At 35.1% G+C, this 17,166-nt stretch overlaps 1 pseudogene; it reads left to right on the forward strand.

Moving 5' to 3' along the window:
• Nucleotides 1-2,892: 2,892 nt before the first annotated feature.
• The window catches only part of LOC107590409 (thyroid hormone receptor alpha-A-like), a 35,564-nt pseudogene continuing 21,290 nt past the window's right edge, over nucleotides 2,893-17,166 (forward strand).

Consider the following 17,166-nt stretch of genomic DNA (forward strand, 5'->3'; position numbering starts at 1 on the left):
TTATAAGCTGCATTCCAAAGCATAATTAATGCAAAACTACTTATAATGCATTATATATAAAAGCTTTAAGTAAAGAGTTTCCATTTCTTTAAAACTCAAATTAAATTAGATTTGCACCACGTTTTTAAAAATGTAATCTTTGTATTCATGTTGGTTATGAATGATTCTGTTCAAAAATTCTGATTTGACAATTTCAACAAGAGTTAATGTATCCTTCAAATAAAAAGGTCTATAAAATGTAATGTCTGGACCACTCAAACACACAATATATATTTTGTTAGCTAGATTTAACAAATACTCTGTAACACCCCAGGAAGCCGAACAGGCCCCTGGTTCCATAGCAACACTGACACCAGATACTTTTACGACCTTATGGAATGTGAGTAGGGAAAAGCACTGTCTTTTCATAAGGAAAACCTTTCTTTGAATGAACAGTGTATCCTTCAGGTCATTGTGTATATTATTGTCATCGTGTATGTTGTCTTTGAGATTTTATTCTGTTTATGCAGGCTTATGATTGAAACATTCCTTCCTGTCATCTTACATATACAGTGGGTACGGAAAGTATTCAGACCCCCTTACATTTTTCACTCTTTGTTATATTGCAGCCATTTGCTAAAATCATTTAAGTTAATTTTTTTCCCTCATTAATGTACACACAGGACCCCATATTGACAGAAAAACACAGAATTGGTGACATTTTTGCAGATTTATTAAAAAAGAAAAACTGAAATATCACATGGTCCTAAGTATTCAGACCCTTTGCTGTGACACTCATATATTTAACTCAGGTGCTGTCCATTTCTTCTGATCATCCTTTCTGTTAGACTAGTTTAAGTGTTTATGTAGTTAATAAAACCTTACTTGTATCACACTTGACGTGGTTCATTGTTTGCTTATAACTGGAGTCACTTAATCATGCAGATTTATGCTACAAGCTTTTGTAGAATTGTACAGTAAGAAAGTTATTTCCCTTAACCAGGAAATTAACGTTCTTAGAATTGACAAGATAGTTGACCCTGAGAGGTCAGCTAAATATCTACAGCGGATCTAAATATTCATAATTAATTATAACTAGTTATGATTAATTATTCATATTTCCTCATGAGCTGATTCGTTACAAAAACTTGACTCCACTGTCACACATGACAGCACACATATTAATCTTGGTCAAAAATGTTTTGAAATATATTTGTCGAGGTAAAAATTAATTCTTACAAATATCATTCAGTTTTAGTCATAGTCTCCTTAAAGGGTTAGTTCACCAAAAAATGAAAATTAGCTTGTGTTTTACTCACCCTCGAAGCATCCTAGGTGTATATGACTTTCTTCTTTCAGATGAATCCAGTCGGAGTTATATTAAAAATTGTCCTGGCTCTTCCAAGCTCTATCATTGCAGTCAGCGGGTGTTGCAGTTGAACAGTCCACAAGTCGTCAAATAAAGCTCGCGCATTCATAAAAAAACGTGCCACGGACGGCTCCGGGGGATGAATAAAGGTCCCCTGTAGCGAATCCATGTGTTTTTGTAAGAAAATTATCCATATTTCAAATGTAATAAACACTTTTCTCTCACTTCCGCTGACTGTCATATACTGAAGCAGTTCCGGCGGATGATGCAGTTTATTACGTTTGAAATATGGATATTTTAACTGCAACACCCGCAGACTGCAATGATAGAGCTTGGAAGAGCCAGGACAATTTTTAATATAACTCCGACTGGATTCGTATGAAAGAAGAAAGTCATACACACCTAGGATGCTTTGAGGGTAAGTAAAACACAAGTTAATTTTCATTTTTGGGTGAACTAACCCTTTAAGGTAGCTCAATCTGACCTGAACAAAAAGTGCCATTTAATCTAAAGTATCTAATATTTTATATCATATAAAGCAATGTAATAACCAATGGTTTTTTTTTTTTGGTCACATGATAACAAAACGACTTCAGATATGTTAGTTACACCACTCGGACATTGATTGGGCTGTTTTTCAATATATTTAATTAAAAAAATAAAGAAATAATCTTTTTATTATTCATATTTCATTGTTTCAGTAGTGACCAAGCAGTGACTCATAGTAATTTTAATACATGTATGATATATATATATATATATAGAGAGAGAGACAGAGAGAGAGAGATTATATAAATATAATATTAAATAAATACAATTGTTTTATTTTTTAACATTTGAAAAATTTAGACTTTTTATTAAGTCCTCGAAAAACTAATATTAAAATGGATATTATCAAATAGAATTCAAATGTACAAATAGCATTTTCGATGTAGGCCTATCTTTGAATAACCACTTATATACAGTATTTTTTATTTCTTTATTTTTTTAGTTTATGTCATTGTCCTACACAATACATATGTTCAATTTGAATGGTTTATCTTTTGATCACCAAAGAGGGAAATATAAGCCTTCTCTGTAATATATAATCTCATTATATTGCATTTCCTACAGTAAAATGGGTTTGAATTAGCATGCTGCAAGATCACAACAATTCAAGGACCTCCAGATGTATAGATGTGGGGGCACTGGCAACCACACAGCTGTCTCGGGAAGTGCTTTCACACACAGGGTCATCCATCTCACACAGAGTTATAAGCTGCTATGAACCTGTAGAGAGCAGCATTTGATATAATCACATACTTCTATACCATCAGCTCGTCCTTACCGTAAAGGGGGTGGAGCGACTATAGTAAAGCTCGTGCATTTTCCAGTTGTGGCAGCGAAACCTAATCGTTTTCACACATAATCAAAGAAAATATGTACTAACTGTGTCTAAGTGGATATATTCCGAATACAGGCTATTAGTTTAACTTGTTCTTTCGGTTTGAAAGGGTATCGCAACCCACCGAAAGGCGATTCGCGACGAAGACCGCTCGTTAAGAAGCCTGGTGGGACTTCAGAGGACCATTTCGGTTTTTGGAAGCAGTTTGTCTTTCTTCCCAAGGAAGTGGGTGAGTAATTGTCATGCGGTCAGCTGTCGTGTCGAGCTTCTCACTTCAGAGGTGTCCACTACGCGCCAAAGCGCAGAGTTGTAAAACATCTGCGCCGTCATCGCTCTTCTGCGCATGTTTTGAGACTCTGCACTCTGCACGCGGCATAAGGGGACACCAAGTGAGGGCTACTTACCAAGTTCGGGTTAGCATACACAGCAGAAGACTAGTTAACTTAGTTCCCGTTCTTGTGGCTCGTGTAAGGGGTGTAGACCTTTAAGACCTACAACCATAATAAAATGCAGGCTTCTGTTAATTCTACCCGAGAATTCACCACCCTAGTGTCATTTCTTAATATATATATATATATATATGTGTGTGTATATTATTAGACAAATTTATTAGACAACCACCACACAATGTAAGGTTTGTGCCACATCTGTCCTAAAATAACAGTATTGGTGATTACCAAAATCATTTATGTTTCTGTAATGGTTAATCCGCCAGTATGTGTAAGCTCTTTAGTCACAGTAGTATTTGTAACTGTTTTACAAGAAAGGCTAAACAAATAGTAAAGCACTTTGTTGTTATTTTTTATTCAGATGTCCAGTTACAGTCAATAAATACAGTCTAATAAATTAGTTTAACACTGTATGTCCTTAACAAATTTGTTAGACCACCTGTCATAATAAAGAGAAAACACAAATATTTTTGGAATCTGTCAAAAACTAAAAATGATATTGTCGTTTATTAGGCAACTAACAAACTGAACCAATTAAATAGTCTTTGCTCACATATGATAATAACCAAAAAACATAATATTTTGTATGGCCTCCTTTGGCTTTAATAGCAGCTGGCATTCTTGCTGCCATGGTTTTTATGTACTTTCCCACAGTCTCTGTTGTTATTGACTGTAATTGGGCACCTGAAGGAAAAAATAAAGTGCTTTACTATTTTTTTCTGCCTTTCTTGTAAAACAGTACATTCAAAAATTCATGGATAACAACAATAATTATATTTAGCATTAGAAACACTACTGTGACTAAAGAGCATACACATACAGGTGGATTAACCATTACAGAAACAAAAAATGATTTGGTACTGCTGGTTTAGGGCAGCTGTGGCACAAACTTTGTGTGGCTCAAACCTTCATACACGGTATACTGTGTGTGTGTGTGTGTGTGTGTGTGTGTGTATATATATATATATATATATATATATATGGACGTTTGTTTTATTAAGTTATTTATAGAGAAGAAGCAACAGCTATGTGGGAAGCATGAGGGGGCAATTATACAATGTTGCCCTGGGAAACTGTCATTTTCCAGAAATATTTCAAGTATTCCACAGAGCATTGTACTGCAGGTGCATGTTGAATGACTTGTCCTTGGTTTTACTAATGTTATTTGTATATGTAGGTGGGCTTTTTACCTTATGATGGGTTTTAGGGGTTTATTTGTGGGAGTAAGTTCACCGTGATACAAGCTCATCGTTTATCAGTGACGTTTTGTAAGTCTTACATTTATTAGCCCCTTTAAAGAAAACTGTCAGTTTAATATGCAAAGATATACATCTACAGCAGTTATAAATCTACAGATGTTGTCACAAAGTCAAATAAACGAATGACTAATTTAGCAGGATATTGTTGCTAAGCCTCAACAGATCGTTTGCAGTTATTACATAATCACCTGATGATTGTTTAATCTAATTGCGATTTCAGTTATGTATTTATTCATTGCCATATAATAGAGTGAATTTTAAGTGAATTGAAGAGAAATTAAATATGATATATTTTTATGTTTCTTTTTCTGGTTCAGTAGAGCATTATGTGAACAAACCTGAACCAAACTCACATACGTAAAGAAGTTCTGCAGTGATTGGCGCCACACTCAAGACCCGTTCACACTGAAGAGGTGTCTGGATGTTATTCACTTGCAATGAGAGTTATTGATTTTGGCAGCACAAGCAACAGAGGCAGAGCAGAACTCAGCTTTATGCATATGAGCGATCTGTTTGAAAGCCTATTGGAAACCAACAGTAAACCACCTGTGACCTCCAGTGATTTAATTGCTGTCATTGTGAATGGGGTTTGACAGTGATTAAAATGCTTTGCTATTGGTTTCTAGTAGATGTTTCAACTGTGCCGCGGTATCTAACTGTATCAGGGTGTGGGTCACTGTCTGCTCTCCCATTGGTATTTGACGTATTGTGTCGCTACCAGATATCATCAGGTGATACTGAAAATGACTGATGTCAGGTTGCTTTTTCACTGCAATTCGCTGCCAATGTGAACGTACTTTTATGCAAAACTATTAACAAGACATAATGAGCATTGTAATTAAAACGTGTGGTGCATTCTATTCACATTATTTTAAAGTTGCAGAGTTTAAGTGGACTAAATGAATGGAGAACTCCTGCATACGTCACTAGAGAGAAGTCTGTCATTTTCACCGGAAGGTCCAGTTATGAGATTTTGATTAAACATTACAAGGTCAAAACATTTTTGAAAAATGAAACATATACATGGCTGATTTGTTCACAATAAGATCTAAAATATGCATTTAGAAAACAGATGAATTTTAATTTCATGCTGATTTTAATATTCACATAATGGCTTTACTATTGCATAATATTAACAACAAATAGCTAATAATAACAATAATAGTAATTAATATTATATTGGTGTAATATTCAGGTGGTCTGGGTTAAAAAAGTCAGAGGACTAAAGTGGACTCAAAAGAGAAATATGTAAATCAGTTGTTCATATTTTAATATTCAAACATAGTTTTATTAATTCAACCCTATGAAATATTTATATAATATTAGCTTTGCAGGAAATCATTTTTCATTTATTTTAATGTGAGTAAATGACGACTTCTTTGTATGTGAATCATACACTGAAAGTGCCGATTTATTCATCAGCCAAAATGTCCCAATTGTGCCAGCCTTGGCGGGTGCAACACGGGACTGAATAGGAGCACACGAGCTGATCTTGGTCGTGAGGGGCTAAATAATTCACAGCACGATGGGAACGCGCGTCCTTAAAGAACCTAGACTGTGAAACATATGCGATAAATAGTCCGTCAGCTCCAGTCTTCCTCGGGTTTCAGCTTCAGACACCGAGGACACTCTTCACGTGGAGGGAAGCACGCTTCAGCGCGACTCTTGGGCCGATGTGACCCAACGCGCCCGTGTCCTGCATTTTTGGGTGAATCGCCCCTATGCGCTCATGGTCAGAACGAGCGAGGAAGTTAAATAGATCAGTTGCATAACAGCGCTGACGTCCCGATCTGCATTCATTATATGCCGCCGGAGCGCGCAGCAGGTCAAATGAGGGAGCTGTGCCTGCTTCACGCTCTTGTTCTGTCTGAACAGAATGTACGGATGAGTTATTCGTCCATGTTCAGCATTTCTGTGGCATGTTTTTTTTAACAGTCGTTGGAGCTTACGATACGAAATGGTGCCCTGGTTGTGTTCTATTTACAGTGCTTTATTTTTAGTGCTCTATATGGAGCGGATTTAGCTTCGTGATCGTTTATAGCTTAGCAGGCATTTCTTGACGTGCCTGAAGCGTGTAGAACATGGATTACAACAGTAGAAACAGATCATGCCTGATGCCTGATGCCTTCGGGTCTGTTGGGTGTTGTAGTGGTCTGGAAAAAATGATCACAACAAATATCCTACTATAAAGTGCATTGTTATGCACAATTTCATACGGTTTAATATGCTAGACTTAATACGTTTTGTATTTAACAGAAGCTATTTTGAAGAATCTTCCATTTATAAGTCAGATTTTTTAATAGGTTTGTCTGTATGTTCACGTTTTATTTTATTTTATTTTATTTTATTATTTTTACAGACTGGATGGGCTAAAATCCCAAAACAGAAACGAGTTTTAGCACTTCTGGTTCCACTGTCCTAAAGGCAATATGTTTTTGAATGGGTTTTTGTTTAAATGTCTGAAATAAGGTCTGTTAACCCAAGCTCAAGTTATTTCCACATTTTATTCTGTGACATAAAATACATTATTACACCCCTGATTTTTTTGTTTTTTTGTTTTGTTTTTTGAAAAAAAGCTGTTGCTTCCAAGTGGCTAAATGGAACTACAGAGGTTGCCAGTAGGTATATATACATAGATGCCTCATTAGCAGCCGTCTTCCGCCATATCTGAATGGTCAAAGCTGGTCTGTGAACACTCAAGAGCAAGTTGACTGTGTGTCTGCAGCCACAGTTATGTACATGTATGCAGGCCCAGCCAGAGCCCTGACTTAAACCCAATTGAGCATCTCTGGAGACCAAACCACCTGTGACCATGTGGACCATGTGATATTTCAGTTTTTCTTTTTTAATAAATCTGCAAAAATGTCAACAATTCTGTGTTTTTCTGTCAATATGGGGTGCTGTGTGTACATTAATGAGGAAAAAAAATTAACTTAAATGATTTTAGCAAATGGCTGCAATATAACAAAGAGTGAAACATTTAAGGGGGTCTGAATACTTTCCGTACCCACTGTATATCTGTAAAAGACTTCAGCAGGTGATTATGCTAAACTAACACAATACAACAAGATGAAGGCATTAGCTAACATGACATTAAAAAGTTACCATAGTTTAATTAAGCTTAAACTTGTAATATTGAGTTAATACATATAAAAACAAAAACAAACACATTCTCACCTGTGAAAGGTTATCCCATTTCTTTGGAAATTCTTCAGTGTTTTTTTTACAATGAGAGGGTGCGCAGTGTGGCGTCTTGAAAGACTTTGATTGATTTTTCCTGTGAGTGATGACACTGGCCGTTCCAAGATGGTGGATGCATTGACGTCAAAGGTGGAATCTACGTATACATATCTATGGTTGGGGACATTAAACTTCATCACACCGGACAGGTTTTAATATATATATATAGTTGTCGGTAGCTTAATTGAGGTGATATTAATGTCATGTGATGTGGTGTAGTTCGTTTATAGCCTACATTTAGCTTTTTACTCATGGTGATTATATTTAGGTTTCAACATTCTTTAAAGTTGTGTTTATTTGTGAAAATGTATCATGATGACCAAAACATGTAAAAATCATAAACTTTTGTCAGTCACAGAACATATTTTCTGCAAAAAGGAAAAATCCAATGAAAAAATCCTGTTGGGTTTTTGTTGAGAAAACCAGGGTGATGCTCACTTCCAGGTTGGACAGCAAATTCAAGTAATCAGAACTGTATTCATTAGACTTTATATTCATGCTGTCAAGTTTGACTGTAACTAAAAAGTTGCTGGTAGAATTTCCAGGTTTTATCTCACCTTCTGTTAGCGGATACATTATTGTCATGACAAATTTCTCTGTAGTGTTACTTCAGTGTTACTCTCTTATTTTAGTGTAATCATTAGATTGCAGTTTCACTTTTCATTTTATTGTATTGCATGCTCAGACAAATATCATATCTCTGAAGTTCTCTATTCAGTAGATTAGTGCTTCCCAACTTACCTTCCCATGGGACCATTTTTTCCATGTCATATGCACCATATGTACCATGTTCCATGTCCCCCCCTCCCAAAGAAACATGCACTTCTCTTTAAAGTTGTGTTTATTTGTGAAAATGTATCATGATGACCAAAACATGTAAAAATCATAAACTTTTGTCAGTCACAGAACATATTTTCTGCAAAAAGGAAAAATCCAATGAAAAAATCCTGTTGGGTTTTTGTTGAGAAAACCAGGGTGATGCTCACTTCCAGGTTGGACAGCAAATTCAAGTAATCAGAACTGTATTCATTAGACTTTATATTCATGCTGTCAAGTTTGACTGTAACTAAAAAGTTGCTGGTAGAATTTCCAGGTTTTATCTCACCTTCTGTTAGCGGATACATTATTGTCATGACAAATTTCTCTGTAGTGTTACTTCAGTGTTACTCTCTTATTTTAGTGTAATCATTAGATTGCAGTTTCACTTTTCATTTTATTGTATTGCATGCTCAGACAAATATCATATCTCTGAAGTTCTCTATTCAGTAGATTAGTGCTTCCCAACTTACCTTCCCATGGGACCATTTTTTCCATGTCATATGTACCATATGTACCATGTTCCATGTCCCCCCCTCCCAAAGAAACATGCACTTAATTTCCACTTTATGTTGTGCTCATATTTTATTGAATCACAAATTGTAAAAAGGTGAGAATTTATAGTTTGGAACATTTTGATTTCTGGTCACTTAAAAGCCTTTGTTTTGATCAAAACCAGTGTGCTGAATGCAAAGACTTTTGCCTTTGAAAAGTAAAGAGCTGCATTTGCGTTGCTAGTCCTTTTAACCTATTATTCTCTTCTTTTCAGTTAGCAGTTTTTCACGCTATTAGCTAGAAAATGAGCTTCTGCAATTATGGATTAGTTGAAATCTGTGTGAGTGAAGCTGTAATTGGTTCCTATGCGGTAGACAGATTTTCTCCCAGATCCTTTATAGCATTCATTACTGTGAATAAATGTATTATGCATATCCATGTATATTGTTTTACTGAAGAAATGTTGTGATAAGACCCATCAATCACCGCTAATCAATTTTTGGTTGACAAACAACAGGACACCAGTGTTACTGCTAATTAGACTTTTAAATTGAAGTCAGTGACAGATGGATGTGGTGGTCCCATGGACACTAATGGCCAGTGTCTCCTCCTAAACCACAGAGGTCTGACCTTGAGACAAGAGTTAATGAACAGCTATCATCAGTTATTATCTCAGCAAATCTTAATGATTATATTAACACACTTGTGGTCACTACAAATAAGGATCTGTCTTAGACATCATTTGAATTTCTTTGATCAGAAATACAGTAAAACAGTACTGTTGTGAAATATTATTAACATTTAAAATGTAATTTATTCCTGTGATGGCAAAGCTGAATTTTAAGCAGCCATTATTCCAGTATTACAGTCTTGAAAACAGTTGTGCTGATTAATATTTTTGTGGAAACGGTAATACTTCTTTTTTTTAGGATCCTTTGATGAATAGAAAGTTCAAAAGAACAGCATTTATTTGAAATAGAAATTTATTTGTAACATTATAAATGTCTTTACTGTCACCTTTGATCGATTTAATGCATTCTTACTGAATAAAAGTATACTTTTTTGGTACTGTAGTATACAGTACTGTAATTCAAAATGTTCCCAAAAAGTCCATCCCAAAATCGTTAGGCCAAAAAGTCCATTTACAAATAAAAGTGGTTTTATGTAGAAATATATTTATTTTTTACACTGTGATTTTAACTTTATATTTTATAACAGTGAGAACAAAATAACCTGAGTACAATAAGCAGACCAACATTTTGAACAGTTTCAAGGTCAAAAATGCATGCAAAAAAGACGTGATGCCATTCCTATAGGAAGTTTATGAAAATGCGATAATGATAGTTGTTAACGTGGTGGAGAGAAGTGTACTGTAAACTCGTATCAGCCATGAGATGTTGTTATGCTACAATGAGACATCAAAGATGCGAGGCCGCTGTGTTTTATGGGATAAAGCACTTATGGGACATCACTACACTAAGTGGTAAAATACAAGGAGGCAACAGAACCCTGATAGTCCATATTCATCACAAAATCACAAATCTAAGCTGATATATAAATGTAAACATGAATGATTTCTTATATTTCTCAGACATTTAATAATGATGAATGGCTGACTTGTTTCTTAGCTGTAATCTTTGTAACAGAAAAACATCCTGAGGTTTTACCCGGTTCCTGATTCTTAATTTCTCATTATACAAAAGATCTCAAACATGTGGGTTTATGGTAGTTAATTCTCTTTCTTAAAAGGTTCCAGATTTATTTTCACAACCTTCTTTTCATGTACGTTTTATGTAACTGCTCTTGGAAATCTATGTTTTATTCAGTCTCATCTCACAGTACCCACAGTTGGTATCAGTGTTAGTAAAGCAGAAGCCAGTTTGACTGTGTCACTGGAGGAAGGAAGTTGTTGCAGAGAGAATTTTGAGTTCTGCTAAGTAATTAAAATAGCACAAAACAACAGAAGTTGTGTTGTTTTGTGCTTCTTTGTTTCTTGGACATTAGGTATTTTACATTGATTAATTGCTTCCCCTCATGCCTGCTCATTAATCATGCCATGTGTGACTGCATTTCTGTGCATTTGCAGCTACATAATGTACGTATTGTCTTGCAGTTGGATTATATTTAGACATTCAGGCATAATGAGCCAATACTGAAGTACTCACTTTCCTCTGAGGCATGTATAACGAAGCAACTAATAAAAAGCAAGAACAAGAGAGAGAGAAAGGGACATTTAAATGGTATATTCTCAGACCTACAATAGGAAATCCAATATGAAACACTGGTGATTAACAATGACCCCAAATATAGGCTGTAGCTAGGCACAATATTATTGATTGGCCTTTTTTGTTTATTTAATATTGGATATTTAATTGTTTGTGCCCATTTTTAAAGATCTATATATCATATATTATAATATAAAGGGTAATGATATATTATGGCAGAGTTTAAGAGAGTTACTGTCTCTTTAAGAGTGCATGTCATGAGTGGCTATAGCAGAGCTTTGTGTGTCTTGGTATATCACTAGATGTGAGCTTGTTGTAAGCATAAAGTCTCGTTCTATTGTATTTCATATTAAACCGCTGGAGGTAAAAGGGAATGGGAGTCCTGACAGGATGTAGTAGTTTGACAGCTTGCTTGAAGAAACAGTTTAGTGATGTGAAGTATTTTGGCAAGAATGGTTCCTAAACATTTTCCAGATGGAAGAAGTGTGAACAGACTGTGTGATGGATGATAGCAACAAAACTGGCCCCACTGAACTGGGCCATGTGGACACCCTTTTCAGGGTTTGAGATTGTTAAAACTGCTAATACTAGATTTTGGTTACCTTTTGATAGTGAGAGTGTGGGTAAGTTACCATTCAGAAGTTTGGGGTCAGTAAGATTTTGTTCAGCAAGGACACATTAACTTAATCAAAGGTGACAGTAAAGACGTTTATGATGTTACAGAAGATTACCATTTAAAAAAATGCTGTTCTTTTGAACTTTCTATTCATCAAAGAATCTTAAAAAAAATATCATGGTTTCCACAAAATAGTAATAGTAACTGTTTTCAAGAAGACTGGAGTAATGGCTGCTGAAAATTCAGTTTTGCCATCACATGAATAAATTACATCTTAAAATATATTAACATAAAGAACGGTTATTTTAAATTGTAGTAATATTTCACAATATTAATGTTTTTACTGTATTTCAAATGAATGCAGCCTTGGAGAGCAAAATAGACTCCTTTCAAAAACGTAATACATTTTACCAACCCCAAATTTTGAACGGTAGTGTAACTTATGTATTACTGCTCTATCAAGCCACACATTATTACTGTGACTAATGTCAAACATTCGCTATTGATGGTGAATCGGCCATGTGAGGGCTATTCTCCTTTTTTATCCCCTTTGGCTAGAAAAGCCTCTCAGATGGCATGATCAGAACATATGCCTGATGTAGAGAGAAAAATATCAAATTTCTTGACTGCATTGCACACAGATGGTGTCAGAATATCAGCATCAAATAGCTCTGTAAGCCTGCCAACAGATGACCTCATTTTGCTTGTTTACTTTTGCAGTGCACATTCGGTTTACTTCATATTTCCTTGTGCAGTCTACATTCAGTAGACAAAAATGCACAAACCCCTTTTCCCAGAAAGGCTTACCAAGAATGCTTCGGTATATTTAATGCATGTGCGGCGTTGTGTGCCATAAGCGTATGAAGTGTCAGTGACTGTATAGAGTGGTAGCTTATGTAAAGAATGGCACAGGTGCAGTGGAAATGTCCCCATGGTCAGACCGTGACCCCTGCGTCTCCCCAAAAAGCCATTTCTCATTACAGCGACAGCACTGTAACCAAAAGATTGAAGTGGATCACGTTTCACTGGCCTCCCACTGCCCCTTCATTCACCTCGTGCAGATTGTTGATCCTGCGTGAGTCTGTGCGAGTCTGCATGTAAATGTGAAAGAGGAAGAGAGCGTGTGTATATATATTTCAGCGGCATGATTTATGTGTTTGTCAGGTTTGTCAAGCCCTCACCTCCCTGTTTTCCCTTGCAACTATATGTTTGTCTTTCTGCTGTAGTGTGACATGTGTCTGTTAAGTTGCCAATGTAACTAAATGCTGCGACACAGTGGTGCCACACCTTGTGCTCCATGGAGACAAAGTATAGGCTGATTCATTATGAGTAACACAACTCCTATAGTTTGAGTTAACAGCCATTTGACCTCTACTATATGTACACTAAACGCTGTAATGTAACAGCAGCGATTGCCACTGTCAGTAGTTTTGTGGCTGAACGACTTGTTTGAAAATCCATCTTTTCTCTACATTTTTGCCTTTTGTTCACTGAGCTTTTTAAGATTCTCTGAATACATTTAAAAACAGTTTTCACATTGTAGTGTGGACTTTGAGAATGGATGTATTTAAAAATTATAACAAATGTCTAGTCAAGTGACTCATATCGTACACATATCTATCTTGTACTGGCGTAGAGTGCTGCAGTCGCAAGGTCAAAATCCAGAAGACTAATTCATTTTCCTTATAATGGGTTTTTCAATTCATGAGTAAAATAAAGCCTGTGGTAAACATAACTTGACGATACTTGAACATTACCTTGAACAAAATGTTCAACATTTAACCGCACACACTCACACCCCAAACATTCCTATCTACTTACATACGTTTTTAAAAATAACTGCTTCAAAATTCACTTTTGTAGTATGTTTACCACAGACCTTATTTTACTCATGAATTGAAAAACTTGAGGTATCCAACAATGAATTAGTCTTCCAGGTTTTGGCATCACTTTAATAATGTTGCTAAATATTTACATTTACATTTAGTCACTAAGCAGACACTTTTATCCAAAGCGACTTACAAATTAGGACATTAGAAGCAATCAAAACCAACAAAAGGACAATAATATGTAAGTGCTGTGACAAGTCTCTGTTAGCCTAACGCAGTTTATTTTTTATCATAAATAAAAAGAAAAAGAAGTAGATAGTATAGAAAAAGAATAGGGAATGCTAGTGTTAGAGGGTAATTTTTTATAATAAATAAAAAGAAAACGAGAAGATTGTATAGAAAAAGAATAGAGAATGTTAGCGTCAGAGGATCTCATTTTTTTGAAAGAAGACAAGTAAGAATAGAAATAGAATAGAGTGCAAGTGTAAAATATAAATAATACATGTTAAAACTTAAATTTGTTAAAAGAAATTAAATAATAAATGTAACTTTGTACACTTTTTATATTACATATAACAAAGATGCAATATTTTCTGGCAATTGCTTTTCTGTGGAATAAGTCGCGTTATAAACCGTTCATTGAATGCTGATTTTGAGTGTGACCTGGACACACCAGTGAGTGATGGGTATTTAGCTAAAAAAAAGATTGTACCAGAAGAATATTGTGAGAACTTTATTATGTCTGGTCATTCGGTATCATCTCAGTGATTTATGACATTTTACGGATGTGCAGTAAGGTGATTTAGGCATCTTCAGATGTGTCAGTGTTGACGAGCAACTTTAGGAAAGCATTTAAAACACTAGTTTGGACAGAGAGCGTTTAAAAACGAAAATGCTTCTAATTGTAAGTATGTATGCATATTAATGTGTATATAGCCTCTAACCTGTGGCATTAGAGGTACCTGTGATGTTCTTTGCAGAATCATGGGCATGGTTTATAAATTATCCTTAAAAATCTAGTTTTCCTATGGAGAAAATGAATGGGATTTTTACTTGCTTTATTGTTTACACATACTTATATAGCCAATTTTTTCAGTTACTGTTTTTTAAAAACAGCATCAAAGCATACTCTGGTACTATTCAGTAAGTGTTCAGTTATTCATTCCATTTTGAACAGTGAAAAAGGATTTGTTTTGTTTTTTAGTGCACCACTTCCTCTCTTTGCTCAATCTCTTGACTCTTAGCAGGCATCACATGTGTAAAGAGCAGTGTTGGGGAAGCTACTTTCAAACTTTAGTTTGCTAAGCTGAAGCGTGAGGGTTTTTGAATGAATATCGATTTGGGAGACTGTTTATATAGAGGCTTGAATTGGTGGTTCATTTCTTTTCATTTTTAAAGTTCGCTTATTTGAACTTTACAAAAAACTTATTCACTAAAATGACTTTGACTTTCCAATGCTTTCAAATTTGAGAGTGAGAGGACATTATAGGAGCACATGTTTGATTATTACCTCAGTTTGTAGAGCTGCATGCACAATAAAATATGACATGACACAGCTTTGTAGAACTGCCTGGCTAAAAAAGTCGCTTGTTACAGGAAAAGCTACACTGCTTTGAAAAACAGAAACAATGGGGGCTACAAATGGACTGAAAACCCACTTGGATGTTTACCACACTGCTCAAAGTGAAGTGAAGTCAGTGTGTCACCTTGTGTATCCGTGTTGGTTGGTGTAGCATCAAGGTCCCTGCAGAGAGCTAATATCTCCCTATAGATCCATTTACACTGGATTGTGCATTGATCTGTATTGAGCCTTAACCTTTCTTGCTATACTATGTCTCTAGAGTAAGAACATTATGTACTGTACAAAACACACTAGACTTTTACTAATGAACAGAAATAGAAGTTGTTTTTGCAGTGTGTGAATATGCTCCTGATGTGATCTGAATCAGACATGCATGTGAGATGGACTGTAGACACCATCTAAAAAAGACATTACTTCTCATGTAAGTGTTAAAATGCAGCATGATCCTGCAATTGAAAGTTGAAAATATTTATTTCAACTAATTAACTCGAAAACTACTATTACTGAATCAGTATAAGCACATTAATTTATATGAACATCACTAATTTATTTAGATAAAAAAAAGTTATTGTTATCAGTGTTGAAACCAGTGCTGCTTGATATTTTTGTGAAATATTTTTTTTTAGGAATTATTTGATCTATAGAAACTTCAAAAGAATAGCATTTTTTTGAAACTGACATCTTTTGTAACATTATAAATCTCTTTACTATCACTTTCGAACAATTTAATGCATTGCTAAATAATAATTTATTTGAAAAATAATAATTTATTTATTTATTTTTATTTTTATTTTTATATGGGTTAAATCAGGTAGAAATGTGGTAACGGTTAAGAGTTTTTTACTGTGCATCTTTTCCAGTATGGCATTGTGACAGTTTGTATCTTTTCTACTAACATTTTTAAAATAATTATGCAAATAGTAATGTATAATTGACAGGGATCCCATACTACAATATTTCATATTCCAGAATGTGTTGGAATAAACAACATGATATGATTATAGTAATATGTTTTTGGAGTACAATGTCTTTTTTTTGGCGCTGTAAACACCAAAGTAAACCAGTTAGTATGTGAACTTTCATCGTCAAGATTATCTCCACTTTCAAATAAAAGATGAAAAAACATCATGGCACTTTTGAACTTAAGAAGGAATGATCTTTATAATACAGTAAATGCCAAAATGATAAAGCTCTGACATATTCAGCTATTCATTCACCTCGAGTAATGGTTTATGTTGACTATTATAAAGATGAAATGAGTAGTGTTCAGCTGGTCAAAAAAATGCCTTTAGGCTATTATTGAGTATTCGTTAATACTAATTTACATTTTTTTTTGTGTAAAATGAGGAATGAAGAAAGATTTCTCCCTTAAATAATGCTGTTTGTCACTATGTTTTGAGCTATTTTTAGTTGTATTTAGTGTAAATTGATCATTTATTGTTAGATTTTAAAATATTGACCTGCTTGTGTGGGGTTTGTAGGAGCTCTGCAGTAGGCTATATAAGTGATGGAACATGTTGGCTGTGAATCGGATGTTTACTGAGTAACCCAGGGTCTATTTTTTTTTTTTGGCCTGGTCACATACTCACAGTATCTCTCAGGATCTCTTGGGATATTGCCAGAGGACCTAAATCCAACTCCTACCCATCTATACGTTTGCCTAGAATGTTTTAAGCATGAAACTGTACTGGTAGATTATGTTTCCCTTGCCCAAGCCCCAGCTAACCCCAAAATCTAATGCCTAGCCTAGCTAATGCCTGTGTTTTGTAGACTCAGAGGGGATCAGGGGTTGTTGTAAGTGGAGTTCAAACATTGGATTTGTGTTGCATGTGATCGTCAACAATCTGATTTGTCCTTTGCATCGTCAGCAAACAGAAACTCAATGACAGACTTACTTTAGGGTTAGTAGGCACTGCAGATCAA

This window comes from Sinocyclocheilus grahami, unplaced genomic scaffold (genome assembly GCF_001515645.1).
Source record: "Sinocyclocheilus grahami isolate Dianchi unplaced genomic scaffold, SAMN03320097.WGS_v1.1 scaffold127.1, whole genome shotgun sequence".
Classification (NCBI taxonomy): domain Eukaryota; kingdom Metazoa; phylum Chordata; class Actinopteri; order Cypriniformes; family Cyprinidae; genus Sinocyclocheilus; species Sinocyclocheilus grahami.